The sequence below is a fragment of the Bubalus kerabau genome, chromosome 6 (assembly GCF_029407905.1).
Source record: "Bubalus kerabau isolate K-KA32 ecotype Philippines breed swamp buffalo chromosome 6, PCC_UOA_SB_1v2, whole genome shotgun sequence".
NCBI lineage: Eukaryota > Metazoa > Chordata > Mammalia > Artiodactyla > Bovidae > Bubalus > Bubalus kerabau.
Window position 1 is genome coordinate 7,792,986 of NC_073629.1, and position 14,972 is coordinate 7,807,957.

The 14,972-nt window shown below is 45.5% G+C and overlaps 1 protein-coding gene across 23 annotated transcripts in view; it reads right to left on the bottom strand.

Moving 5' to 3' along the window:
- The window catches only part of LOC129656594 (carboxyl-terminal PDZ ligand of neuronal nitric oxide synthase protein-like), a 358,204-nt gene that overhangs the window by 243,060 nt on the left and 100,172 nt on the right, over positions 1 to 14,972 (bottom strand). The window contains exon 3 of one of the 23 annotated variants that reach the window (XR_008716414.1): positions 371 to 396. The exons of 21 other annotated variants lie outside the window; for them this stretch is intronic. The gene's annotated coding sequence lies outside the window, so the exon portion shown is untranslated. Of the gene's footprint in view, positions 1 to 370; positions 397 to 14,020; positions 14,070 to 14,972 lie in introns of those variants that run through there. One more of the 23 variants, XR_008716412.1, reaches the window with a different exon arrangement.

Sequence of the window (14,972 nt, forward strand, 5' to 3'; positions counted from 1 at the left end):
AAAATAACTCTGTGCTCTGCAGAAACATCTCACAGGCTTTACACACTCATTTGTGGGAGACGATCACAACATCTCATAACCAAGCACAGTGACATGCATTATAACATGGTGCCAACCAGAATGCAGTTTCACTGTGCTTCTTGAGATTGAACAAATGGTGCTGGATATAGACCCATTACATCAGTACTACGCTTCTTGATGTCATAATTACCAGTGTTACTTTAAAGCTTGCAAATAAATATACAAATAAACAAAAAGCTAAGAAAAGTAACTACAAAGGAAAGAGGAGTAAACAACTGGTTTTTCTGCCTCCAAGGCAACAGCTAATCGCTAAGTTCAGTCCCTTTTAGGATATGCTCCCAGTGCATCTTGGTAGCCTCAGAACCTCAGTGTCCCCTGCAAGAGAAGAAAGGTGGTGTCAACCAAAGGTTCAGAATTCAACTCTGATTCCAAAGTAGGGAAGTGGGGCATACACACACATTCCTTCCTGAATGTGCATGCAAAAGGTTTTGTATTTTTTTCATCACAAATCCCAAGATAATCCTCATTATTATATTTGGCTTTTTATTCTGTGCATGTGCTGTGCTGTGCTTAGTCGCTCAGTCATATCTGACTCTTTGTGACCCCATGGACTGTAGCCCACCAGGCTCCTCTGTAGGAAGCCCAAAAATACTGGAGTGGGTAGCCTATCCCTGCTCTAGGGATTGTGTGTGTGTGTGTGTGCGTGTGTGTGTGTGTGTGTGTGTGTGTGCAAAAATGTTACTTTAGATATTATATAATAATCCTCTAATTAGTGATTCTAGCATCCTGGAAGACAGGAGAAAAAGTTCCATACTATTGAAAATCCTATGCCAAAGCCTTTGACTGGATCACAATAAACTGTGGAAAATTCTGAAAGAGATGGGAATACCACCTGACCTGCCTCTTGAGAAACTTATATGCAGGTCAGGAAGCAACCGTTAGAAATGGACATGGAACAACAGACTGGTTCCAAATAGGAAAAGGAGTACATCAAAGCTGTATATTGTCACCCTGCTTATTTAACTTACATGCAGAGTACATCATGAGAAATGCTGGGCTGAAAGAAGCACAAGCTGGAATCAAGATTGCAGGGAGAAATATCAATAACCTCAGATATGCAGATGACACCACCCTTATGGCAGAAAGTGAAGAGGAACTCAAAAGCCTCTTGATGAAAGTGAAAGTGGAGTGTGAAAAAGTTGGCTTAAAGCTCAACATTCAGAAAACGAAGATCATGGCATCCGATCCCATCACTTCATGGGAAATAGATGGGGAAACAGTGGAAACAGTGTCAGACTTTATTTTTGGGGGCTCCAAAATCACTGCAGATGGTGCCTGCAGCCATGAAATTAAAAGACGCTTACTCCTTGGAAGGAAAGTTATGACCAACCTAGATAGCATTGCATTCAAAAGCAGAGACATTACTTTGCCAACAAAGGTCCGTCTAGTCAAGGCTATGGTTTTCCCTGTGGTCATGTATGGATGTGAGAGTTGGACTGTGAAGAAAGCCGAGTGCCAAAGAATTGATGCTTTTGAACTGTGGTGTTGGAGAAGACTCTTGAGAGTCCATTAGACTGCAAGGAGATCCAGTCCATTCTAAAGGAGATCAGTCCTGGGTGTTCTTTGGAAGGACTGATGCTGAAGCTGAAACTCCAATACTTTGGCTACCTCATGCAAAGAGTTGACTCATTGGAAAAGACTCTGATGCTGGGAGGGATTGGGGGAAGGAGGAGAAGGAGACGACAGAGGATGAGATGGCTAGATGGCATCACCAACTTAATGGACGTGAGTCTGTGAACTCCAGGATTTGGTGATGGACAGGGAGGCCTGGTGTGCTGCAATTCACGGGGTCGCAAAGAGTTGGACACGACTGAGCAACTGAACTGAACTGAACTGAAAATCAGAGTAGAAGGCTGTCACCTGTCCCATGTGCCCTGAAGGGTAAAACACCCCAGGGTCAGCTGGCATTAGAAATGCCCCTGAAAATGGGAACCAACCTTCACAGCAAATAGTGGGAAAAAATAGAAGAGCAGACCAAGACTTAATCTTTTTAAAGAAAATATCAATCATACAAATAAGCTTATTTAAAATGCAAAACATTGCATAAAACGTGAAACATTTAGGTTACATTGAATTTTGCATTAATTCTTAAATTGGACTGAAAGTTAATTAATTATTGATTTATTGTTGTAATTTCCCCCTTACTGCAACAAAACTGCACAACAACATGCCATCCTTCACGTCCCCTCTGGCTTCTGCACGCCACCACCATACGAGGGCTATCTCTGCAAAAATTATTTAAGGGCTTGCATTTTCCCAAAGGAACTCCTTGTTATTCAAAAATATTCAAATCCGTCTCTTTTGAGACTGGTTTCTCGTCAGCATTCTGGTTATTTTTCTCACCAATTATAAGTGGGTCTAACCACGCTCGGTCCTCATTTGTCTGCAGAATGGTTTGAGTAGGGCTCCAGCAATCCTTTTATTGACTTTCATAATCCTACACCTTTTGAAAGATTTGCAATTTCACTTTGAAATATATTTGCATGGCATTTGCATTGTACTGCCATATCTGAAAGCCAAACACTGGCTGACAGACCTCAAGGATGGACAAGAACAAATGCCAGCGTTAGAAGGAAGACTGAATGGGGGACTCAATGTTCTACTGCTGTGCAGCAAATTACCACAAAATGCTCGGTTTAAGACAACATATTTACTACCTGCCTGTTTCCCTGGGTCAGCAGTCCAGGCACTGCTTACCAGAGTCTTCTGCCCAGGCTCTCACAGGCCATCAAGCTACCAACCAGGCTGTGTTTTACCCTGGAGCTTGGGGTCCCCTTCAAAGCTCACACAGTTGTTCATAGAATTCAGTTCCCTGGAGTTACAGGGGTGAGGCACCATTTTCTTTCTGGCTGTCAGCTGGGCTCACTCTTGCTCCTGAAAACTGCCCACCAGTGCTTTCCACATGACCACCCCCTCCCCAAACATGCCAGCTCACATCTTCAAAGTCTACAGAAGATGCCCTGGCTCCAGTCTGCTAAAAGAGAGTCTTACATACTATGACAATCACGGAGGTGTTCATACAAGGGCAAGATGCACTGCAGGTCACCTTAGGGTGCATTTGTCACTTGGGACTGTTTTTATAAGAAATCAATTTGTTAGTGAAAATTTAACATTATGATCACTGTCAATTTCCTTGGCAACCCCATAATTCAGAAATCTAGATAATGAACACTTGCATAACAAGGACTCCCTAGTCCTCGCCTCTCAGATGCATCCTCTTTATTCCCATGGTCAAGGCTCTGGTTTGCTAAGTCGCTTCAGTCATGTCCGACTCTGTGCGACCCCATAGACGGCAGCCCACCAGGCTCCCCCGTCCCTGGGATTCTCCAGGCAAGAACACTAGAGTGGGTTGCCATTTCCTTCTCCAATGCATGAAAGTGAAAAGTGAAAGGGAAGTCTCAGTCGTGTCGACTCTAGCGACCCCATGGACTGCAGCCTACCAGGCTCCTCCGTCCATGGGATTTTCCAGGCAAAAGTACTGGAGTGGGGTGCCATTGCCTTCTCCGAGGCTCTGGTTTAGACCCCAGCATTTCTTGCCAGCACATTTGAAAAGGCATCCAGTCATGCTCTCCTCCCAAACCACCCTCTTCACTGTCCCTAGAGAGAGCTTAATGTGCAAACCTCACCATGCTTTTTCTCTGCTTGAAATCCATCACTAGCTCCCCAGCAGCAGCAGGATAGAGTCACAGATTTTCAGTAGACAAGTCAGTGCCTTCATGATTACACTGCCTTGGATGTCTAAAAGCACATCCATCTCTCTCCAGCCCTCCCTGGATTCTCACCTTGAAGTCTGCCTGAATTTCCTCCTCCTCATCCATCCTTGTGATCTGAGAGTCAGTTTCACTGACCCTGACTTCCCCAGGAGGTGCTGCGTGATCTATCTTTCACAGTCCCACTGAATCTTACATGGAACTATTGCAACATGTGCCCCTGTGTGCTAGAGCCATCAGGCTCCAGTCCTTCTCCCCACCACACTGGGAGCACTTGGCAGCCAAGAGCTAATTCTTTCCTTCCTGTACCTTAGCAGCAGTAGGGGACAGAGACAGTAATGGACTTGAATTAACCACATCTCTAGTACAGGATTCCCAGGTGCCTTAGTGGTAAAGAAGCCCCCTGCCAATGCAGGAGACCTGGGTTCGATCCCTGGGTTGGGAAGATCTCCTGGAGAAGGGGATAGCTACCCACTCCAGTATTCTTGCCTGGAGGATCCATGGACAGAGGAGCCTGGTGGGCTACAGTCCAGAGGGTTGTCACAAAGAGTTGGACACCACTGAGCACAACAGCAGCTAGTACAGGATGGCGATTAAAAGCAAGAGATGCAGGCAGAATAAAAGTGATGCGCAGCAGCCCCACACACCTTAAAGGACCCTCTCCAACAACAGGAAGAGAGAAAGGCATCTGTTCCTCTCTACAAAGCACGGGAACAAAGCAGAAAGAACCAGAACTGTAGTCAGCACCGCGGCCCCACAGTGGGATCCAGAGCAAGTCACAACTGTTCTGGGCATCAGGTTCCTCACAAGCAGGCTTGTGAGCTTGAAATGTGCATCTGCCCCAAGCTTCCGGTAACAGCTTAAGTCACGCTTGGAGCATCTGTGGGGGTTGTGCCAGGCGTGCCAGGACCCAGGTATGGCGACTGGCAATCCCTGTGTCTGCCTTTGTGTGCTGCCGCCCAGTACCCATTGAACTTAATTCCAGAAGCACGAGTCCCAAGCTTCCCCCCTGATTAGGTCCATCTTCTGTGTTCCTCTCTCTTCTGTTCTTCCAACCTTGCTCTCCTTCTGGAAGGATTCCTTCTTCTAGAAGAGAATTCCATTCTTGCCCTCCTCCTAGAAGAGAATTGCTACCTGCTGATTCTAATTTTACTTCTTCCTGCTTCTTGTTTTCAAGTTAATTTATTCCTGCTCACTTACACTTCTGGACTTCAGTACAATTTTTCTTAGTAAACATGTATTAAATAAGTACCTGCTATAAAAGGTCACTCAGCAAAGTCAGCATTTGGACTAGGAAAGCAGACAATCTGAGTGGAAACTTGTGATGGCTAATCTTATGTGTCAACTAAACTGGGCTAAGGGAAGCTGGGTTCAGCAGTAAGGAATACGCCTGCCAGTGCTGGAGATGCGGGGGTCAGGAAGATACCCCGGAGAAGGGAATGGTAACCCACTCCACTGCTCTTGCCTGGGAAATCCCATGGACAGAGGAGCCCAGCAGGCTCTAGTCCGCGGGATCGCAAAGAGTCAGACCCCACTTAGCGACTAAACAACAACAAAGGAAGCCCTGAGAACTGGTAAAACACGATTTCTGAGTATGTCTGGGAGGTTGTTTCCAGAAGAGGTTAGCACTGGAATTGCTCGTCTGAGAAAAGGAAATCGGCCTTGTCAGCGTGGTTCAGCACCAATATGTGGAGATTCCAAACAGAACAAAAAGGTGGAGGAAAGGCAGACGCGCTCTGCTTGAGCGGAGACATCCGTCTTCTGCTGCCTCGGACACCGACACTCCTGACGCTCAGGCCTTTGGACTCAGACCTGGAGCTACCCCATTGGCTCCCGGGTTCTCAGGCCTTCAGGCTTGAACTGGACTATACCACCAGCCTTCCTAGGCCTCCAGCTTGCGGATGGCAGATACTGGAGCTTCTCAGCTTCCATAATAGCGTGAGCCAACTCTTCATCATAAGTCTATTTATAGAGAAAAGCAGAGACAGAGAGACAGAGATCCTATTGGTCCTGTTTCTTTGGAGAAGCCCGAATAATTCAGAACACCAGCTCCATCACTTGCTAACTAGGTGGCCTAAGACAAATGGCATAGCCTCTCTCTCTCTCTCTCTCTATATATATATATATATACACACACACACATATATATATATATATATATATATATATATACTGGTATATAGCTATACACAGTCCATGGGGTCTCAGAGTTGGACACAACTGAGCACATGTAAACACACACACAAGAAACCCAGTTTGGCTAGAGAACTGGGCAGTGATAGAACAGGAGTTTTGACAGACACCATGAAGCAAGCTCGGGGAAGCTCCCGACCACCGTCTGAGAGCACCCCACTTCATTCACGGGCAGTGGGGGGCCACTGGCTTTTATGCAGAGACATGACAGGTCTCGTGCTAATCCAGACATAGTGTGCTGGGTGGACAGGGAGAGCCCTCCAGCCCTGCCAACACACTCTCCTCCAAGTTGGATGGATGCGTGCCATACACATACAGTGGTCCAACCCACAGGCTCAGGAGAAACTCCTCTCTCTCTCTGGAGACAAGGGCACTGTATTCTTAAAGGAGCAGTCTGGGTGCCCTTTTCGCTAGTGGTAAAGTACCCACCTTCCAATGCAGGAGACATAACAGATGCAGGTTTGATCCCTGGGTTCGGAAGATCCCCTGGAGGAGGACACAGCAACCCACCCCAGTATTCTTGCCTAGAGAATCTCATAGACAGAGGAGCCTGGGGGGCCACAGTCCATAGGATCGCAAAGAATTGGACATGACTGAAGTGACTCAGCAAGCATGCTGGTGCCCTTTTAATGCAATTAAGTGCAGAGGTGTCAAAACAGATTTAAATAAAAATAATAAATCAATATCTCTTTCAATAAACAATCTGGCTACTGACTCCCCACTGGCCCCTTGACGGGGTGAAGGTGTTCAGTTTAAAGGCATCCAGACTCTTACAGTAAATGTCATCCCTGCTAAATGCAGACCAGATGTGGAAGCCAAGAAATCTAATCAGGTTTAAAGAAAGGATTTCTGTGAAAGACGAAACTGGGGGAGAAGTAGGCTTCACCAGAAGATAGAAGTGCTGAGAAGGAAAGTCAAACCAGGGCTCCCGACCAATGGTGTCACTGGTAAGGAAGGAGAGCGCAGTGCCCCGAAGCCTACCCAATGAGGACCCTCACCTGGAAATCACACCGGGCACCCTGCTAGGCTGCTAGCATCTTGTCACTCTTGCAGAAAGCCCAGCCAGGAGCAGCAGGCTTTTTATTTGGACCACAGAGTCCAGTGCTTCCAAGACAGCCCGGCCCCGCTCCCCAAGTGGGAGATAAACCTGGGGTGTAAGCTGCATACCAGATGAAGAAAACCCAACCCAAAGCAGACCTAGTTTGGGAGCTTAAACCTAAACCAAGCCAGACACGACTGCAATTCCTCATGACCACCGTCCCTTAAGCCTTCTGTTCAATAAGCATCTTTGAAACCATCCAGAGAAGGCAGAGTTTTTTGTAGCCTGGGAGCCCCTCTTCTTATCTATTATCTTCAACAGGACTGCTTAGCTTTTCAATGAAAGGAGGGAGGGACAAACCAACCCACGGCCCATGAGCCTCAGACGATGCACATGGACTTCTAGGCTTTTGCTTTTTCAAGTGAGCAGGCGGCTTCCCCCAGGGACCTGCTACTGCCCTCTCCCCAAGCAGTGTGACCCTGTCTGATCAGCTGTTTCTGCAGCTGTACAGCTGACGTCACAAAGCCTAGCTGAGGACCAGGGAGGAACAGGCTGCTGTGGAAGTTCCGACCTGAGCAGACTCGCTCAACCAGCAGCCGTAGAGAGGTGGGGATGAGATGGCATCAGTTTTAACAGGAGTGCAAATACAGACTGCTGCCGACTCTGTGCAGGGAGCAGCCCGACAGAGGTCAAGGCTACACTCTGTGCGCCACAAAATGTCCAACTAGCAGCTCATCCCAGCTGAAGTGACTCGGTGGTGATTTACATCTCCCTTAAAGAGGCAGCGTGGCAGTCAACAGCCCGGGTTCTAGAACTGGGATCCTGGCCATTTACTGACTGTGTGACCTTGGGCAAGTTACTGATACGCCTCTTCATAAAGTAATCGTGAGGATTAAGTGAGTCAGATGCTTACAACAGTATCTGTTACACAACAACTAACATTTACTGTAAACTTGCTCTCACTGTTGATTCTTGGGTCTGGTGGTTGGGTACCAGTAATACCTGAAAGAAATGAAACCATCACCTCCCTGTCCTTTCCTGATTTTTGCACCAGATGACTTAAAGAGTTGAGGAGATACCAGTCAAACTTAAAGATATTAACAACTCATATATACCCAGGACTATTCAAACTGCCTTCTCTTCCAAGTTCCTCCTGGGTTGGGGTAAACTAAGACCCGCCTGGGGCCACAAAATCCAGCAAAGATTGATGTGGCTGCAAACAAGGACACAGCTGAGGCCTGTGTCTGAGCTGATCGGAGAGGCCCTTCCAGGGAGAGCCCCGGCCCTCGTCTGCAGAAGGGTACCAGGGCTGCCAGGGGGCCTGAGCTCTCAGCAAAGGCAGGAGCCCCGCCTCTGGGACGAGCTGGAGAGAGAAGAGCCTGGGATGTCTTGGGAAGGGCGGAGCCAGCTGGAGAGAAAGGAAACCAAGGATGCTGACTTCCCACAGGGAAAAGGGTTTCCTAGAACCTCCCTCGGCGACACAGCCACCTGGAGCCAGGGGTGATTAGATTACTCAGGATGCAAGTCCCGGCCAGAGAGGCAAACCAGGGGCTCTCCAGCCCCGAGACCACGTTGTCCCCTCCACAGCCTCCAAAAAGACAGAAAGCAAAGGCCCAGAACCCGACAGTTCTGGAGAGCAGCTCTGGAAGGAGGAAGAGCTCAGAATGACTGTTTTCAGTGGAAATCCAGGGTGTGCCGCTCCACCTATTTAACGAGCCCTCGGTGATGAGACTATTCACAGAGGCAAAAAAGAATGCCAGATCTTCTCAAGATGGTTAGTGGTTAAGGAAACAGGGTAAATTGCTAATCACACTAACAAGGGTGATTCCGACTGGGCTGCTTAGACAGAGCTCCTTGTGGAGAAGTGATGTGTTATCCCCACAGCCGACGCACACGGTGAAACGCCTCTCCAGGGAGACAGAAAGAGGACCTAGGAACAGCAGCTGCCGCCTTGTCTCACGCTGACGCGGTGCCAAAGGGCTGGGTGCCTGCCGCAGAGGCACGCACGGCAGGTTTCCCACCAAGACCCGGCAGTGGAGGCGCCAGATTCAACAACAGCAATGCCAGGCCGGAGATTCTACCAACAGAAGTCCTGACCGAGGCGTGGCACCCATCTCACTGCCTGGTGGGCCCGAAGGCCGCCTATCTGTACATGCACGTGGCAGCTGACACAGCCTTCTCTGCGGTATCTCACTGAACCTTCATGAAACAGCTGAGGAAACCAGGGGAAATAACCACTCCCTCACTTTACAGAGAGGAAGACTGACATTCAGAGAAATTAATTTGCCCACAGCAATGTGACAGAGAGATACACAGAGGGCTTCTGCCTCCAAGTCCAGAACAGCTCAGAAGGGAACATTCCAGCAAATGAGCGTGTCTGGGGGTGCCTGGAGGAGGCTTCTCTCCAGCCACACAAGCAGCAGGGATGCAGAGAGGAGAGGGGGACATCCCGGAGTGTCTGTTATAGGCAGGCACCTCAGGACCCAACAGCATCATTGCCTGTAAGTCCGACAGGGTTGACATTCCTCCTGTTTTACGAGAGAAGAATCCACCTTCAGTCCATGGTTCTCACGATGATCATCGCAGTCCCTGCCCTAAAGGAGACACACACACTGCAGTCTGAGGGCCGAGACAGAGGTCTCCAGGGAGAAAGCCTCTAGGAAGTATGAAAGCCCAGACTGACTTGTGCAGGACACGCAGCAGTTCAGTCCTTAGGCCAACTGATAAGGGGAGCTTCCCAGGCAGAGGGAGGCACAGGGCTCTAAGAACAGCAGGACTGGCCTGAGGTGCCAGGCAGAAGCCCTCGTGCCAGACTCCAGCCTGTGGGTGATCCCCTGTCACCCATGGTTTGAAGCAGGACAACTCCCATAGACGTGCCTTTAGACAGCAGGGTGGGAGATGGGGAGGAGGGGGACAATCCCAGCGCACAGCAACAATCCAAAGGGCAACTCCAATCTCTGTAAAATGACAGGGGTCCCCCTGGGGAGGGATGAAGCGGGAGAGACACATTTGAAAAATATTTACGGGGCAAAATCAGTAGGGGTGACGAATGTGGAGGCTGCTGACCGAGGATAGTCTAAGGTGACTGAGGTTTCAGGCTGACATTCTTGGACTGATAAGATGCCTTTCAGTGAGGTAAGGAAACATTAACAGAAAAAACTGCAGGGGAGAAGGTTCCAAGCAAAGAAAAGAGAGTGTGGAAAATGATGCATTCTATTTTTGACATACTGAATTTAAGGTGCCTTTGGGATATCCAAATGGGGGTGTCACACAGGATGTATGAGTCTCAAAATCTAAAAAGAAGTTTATGGGAAAAAAATCCAATAATGGCCTTATTTACATTTAGTGCTGTACATTGTCTGGCAGTGTTCCCGGACTGGAGAACAGCACAATCAGAGACACAGATGACACTGCCGGAACCGATATTTGGTAAAGCGGGGACAGTCAGCAGGTTCTGGTAAGATCTCTGACCCAAGAGTAAGCAAACTGGAGTCTTGCCTTGGGTGTGATACCACAACTGTACCTCGTTCAGGCTCAGGAGTGAATCCCACATTCCCCACGTACAAGTTCTGTGATCTTAGGCATGTTACCTAACCTCCCTATAGATGAGAGAGCTTCCTCATCTATAAGAGGGGATGATCATCACACCTACACCACACAAAGTTAAGGGGAGGATCAAGTAATGTAAAACTCGTAAAGCACTTTGCACTTAGCTTGACATTGTAACATAGCACATACCACAGTCTATAATCAATCCTGTGTCAGCACTGATCAGGACAAGATAAGTGGAGCAAGTCATTTCACTCTGAGGACCCTTATCTGTAACAAAACAGGGATAATATCTGCCTTAACTGTCTAACTTTATAAAAAGTTACTGAAGACATTAGATGACAATGGACATGAAAACTGACTTTAATAACTATGAAGTACTACCTAAGTGAGGACTGAGCCTTTCAGCCGGGACAGAAGAGGCTTCCTTCCAGCGGTTCAGGTCCTCAGTGTTTGTTGCTGCACGTGTTTCTTCCATGACTATGCATCCCTGTCCTGCAATACACTGCTTTTGGTCCCAAGAGGAAATAGCCACATGCCAGTGCCTGCATAATGTGCTAAGTGCAAAAAGTCACAGGAATAAAATTTTTATTTATGCTACAACATGGATGGTGCTTGAAAACATCATGTTGAGTAAAATAAGTCAGGCAGAGAAGGACAAATATTATCTGAGATTCCACTTATATGAGGAATCTAGAACAGGCAAAAATCAGACAGATGGCAGGAAAGAGGTTACCAGAGGCTGAGAGCAAAGAGAGCGAGTTGTTATTCAATGGGTATAGAGTTTATGCTGGAGATGATTAAAAGATCTGGGGTATAGATAGTGGCAATAGGTACAGAATATTGTGAATTATTTAATGTCACAGAATTGTACATTTTAAAATGGTTAAAATGATAAACATTATGGATATGCTTTTTAAAATGCACAGACATTATCAAAACAAGGAGTGGATGTTCAGTGCAACCTGTTACTAACAGCAGTAACATGAACAAATAGGTCCCCAGAGACGGTGAATGCGGCAGTAATGAACGAGGGTTCTGTTCTTTGAGATATTGTCTATTTTTACTTTTTTTATTGAAATATAGTTGATCTACACTATTGTGCCAATCTCTGCTGTACAGCAAAGTGACTCAGTTATATACACATATACATTCATTTTTATATTCTTTTCCATTATGGTTCATCACAGTATACTCATTACAGTTCCTCGTGCTATAGATTATGACCTTGTTGTTCATTCATTATAAATGTTATAGTTTGCATCTTCCAACCCTAAACCCCCAGTCCACTGCCTCCTCCCCTTGGCAACCACAAGTCTGATCTCTGTGTCTATGAGTCTGCTTCTGTTTTGTAGACAGGTTCATTTGTGCCATATTTTAGATCCCACATATAAGTGATACCATGATATTTGTCTTTCTCTTTCTGACTTACTTCACTTAGCATGATAATCTCTAGTTGCATCCATGTTGCTGTAAATGGCGTTATTTTGTTCTTTTTGGCTGAGTAGTATCCCATTGTATATATGCACCATAGCTTTATCCATTCATCTATCAATCAACTTGGGTTGTTTCCAAGTTTTGAAAATACAGGTGCATATATCTTTTTGAATTATAGTTTTGTCTGGATATATTCCCAGGCGTAGGGTTGCTGGATTATAGAGTAATGCTTAAATTCCAAAATATATAAACAACTCATATAATGCAATATCAAAAAAACAGCCCAATCAAAAAATGGGCAGAAGACAACAGATGGCCAGTAAGCACACGAAAAGATGCTCAACATCGCTAATTATTAGAGAAATGCAAATCAAAACTACAGTGAGGACCACTTCATACCAGTTAGAATGGCCATCATTAAAAAGTCTACAAATAAAACATGCTAAAGAGGATGTGGAGAAAAAGAACCCTCCTACACTCTTGATTGGTACAGCTACTATAGAGAACAGTATAAAGGCTCCTCAGAAAACTAAAAATAGAATTACCATATGAACTGGGTTCTTCATCTCCTCCTGATGTGATGGATAAACATCACTGGCTTCAAGAGGACCCCCGAACATCATGTCAGCACAAGAAACTGGGCTGAGCTAGATAATATTCAAATGCTCCCACGGAAGCTCAATTACATTATTTCTTACTCTTGAGCATAAACGGCTGTAATAAAGTAAGTCATCTTCTTTAAAAGCAAGCATGTGTTAGCTTTGATAACTACTGATTCTTGCTAACCCTTTCTCTATGTACAGATTAATGCATTTAGCAGCTCTGTCCTTGTTTTAAAATCATTCCGAACTTGTTCACCTCAGGAGGAGAACCAAAGCTCTTCACACAGAGTGACTTTTCAATCTGCTACAGACTTGGGGGGAAAATAAATGCATTTTCTCATGTGTGGTCAAGCATTCAGCAGGTAATAAGTGAACCAGATTCACATGATATGTGATTCCTAGGGATAAACTCCTGGAAATAATCTACCATTCCCACCTGGACTCTTGAGTCTCCAGCCACACAGTGCTGCTTGCTATTTCTCGAACCTGCAAAGCCCATTTCTGCCCCATGGCCTTTGCACTTACTATTCCTTCTGTCCAGAGGCCTCCTCCAGATATTCACACGGCTTGCTTGCTCCCTCTCTAGGTCACACTCACATCTCTAGAGAGTCAAATGTCACCCTAAACTAGAGGCCTTTTCCAACAATTCATATAAGCTTTCACCCCTTACCTCCTGATACTGTCTATCCTCATGCTCTGCTTTATTTCTCTACCAACAATTTACATGTATTGTCTGCTCATTTATCTTAATCCTAGCTACCAGAATATAACCTCCGTGCAGACAGGAACTTTGCTTTGTAAACTGTTATATCCCCAGAGTCCAAAACAATATTGGCTCAAAAAAGAAAGTCAAATTTTTTTTTTTAGTGATTTATTATCTTTATAGATTGTATACCAAAGTTCTTATAATATTATTGACTGTATTTTCTGTTCTGTACATCACATTCCTGTCACTTACTGTATTATTAGTTTGGTGCAAAAGTAATTGCAGTATTGCATTGTTGAACTTTGCCATTTGATATTAGAATACATTCTTAAATAAACATGGTTATGTTACACATCATTTTAATGAGCACTTCTAGCTTTATGCTTTTGGCTAATGACTTATCATTTGCTGTTTACTTTATACTTATTTTAGACCATAGAAATGACGTTAGACAAAAAGCAAATTCAAGAGTTTTTTTTTTTAATTCAAATTCAAAGTGGGTCATAAAGCAGCAGAGATAACTCGCAGCATCGAAAATGCATCTGGCCCAGGAACTGCTAAAGAACGGAGAGTGCAGCGGTGGTTCAAGCAGTTCTGTAAAGGAGACAAGAGCCTTGAAGATGAGGCGCTCGATGGCCAGCCGTCGAAGTGGACAATGACCAATTCAGAGGATCACTGAAGCTGATCCTCTTACAACTACACAAGAAGTTACCAAAGAACTCAATTTCAGCCATTCTATGGTCATTCGGCGTCTGAAGCAAATATGAAAGGTGAAAAAGCTTGGTAAGTGGGTGTCTCATGAGCTAACTGGAAAAAAAAAATCACTGTTTTGAAGTGTCCTCTTCTCTTATTTTACACAACAATGAACCAGTTTTCAATCGGATCATGACACAGAAAGTGGATTTTTATGACAACTGGCAACAACTAGCACAGTGGTTGGACCGAGAAGAAGCTCCAAAGCACTTCCCAAAGCTAAACTTGCACAAAGAAAAGCTCCTGGTCACTGTTTGGAGGTCTGCTCCCTGTCTAATTCACTACAGCTTTCTGAATCCTCATAAAACCATTTCATCCAAGAAGTATGCTCAGCAAATCAATGAGATGCACCAAAAATTTCAGTGCCTGCAGCTGGCATTGGTCAACAAAATGAGCCCAATTCTTCTCCATGACAATGCTCAACTTCACATCGCACAACCAACACATCAAAAGTTGAACAAATTGGGCTACGAAGTTTTGCCTCACCTGCCATATTCACCTGGCCTCTGGCCAACTGACTACCATGTCTTCAAGCATCTCAACAACTTTCTGCAGAAAAAAAGCTTCCTCGACCAGCAGAAGGCAGAAAATGCTTTCCAAAAGTTTATCAAATCCCAAAGCAAGTATTTTTAAGCTACAGAAAAAAACAAACATTTCTTGTTGGCAAAAATGTGTTGACTGTAATGGTTCCTGTTTTGATTAATAAGCAGGTGTTTGAGCCTAGTTATGATCTAAAATTCATGGTCTGAAGCCACAATTACTTTTGTATCAATCCAGTACATACCCAGTAGTTCGTGCCTCTTAATCCCCTCCACCTATTCCCAGCCCCTTCCCCTCTAGCAAAGATTAACTTCTTTTCTGTATCTGTGAGTCTGTTTCTGTTTTGTTATATATGTTTGTTT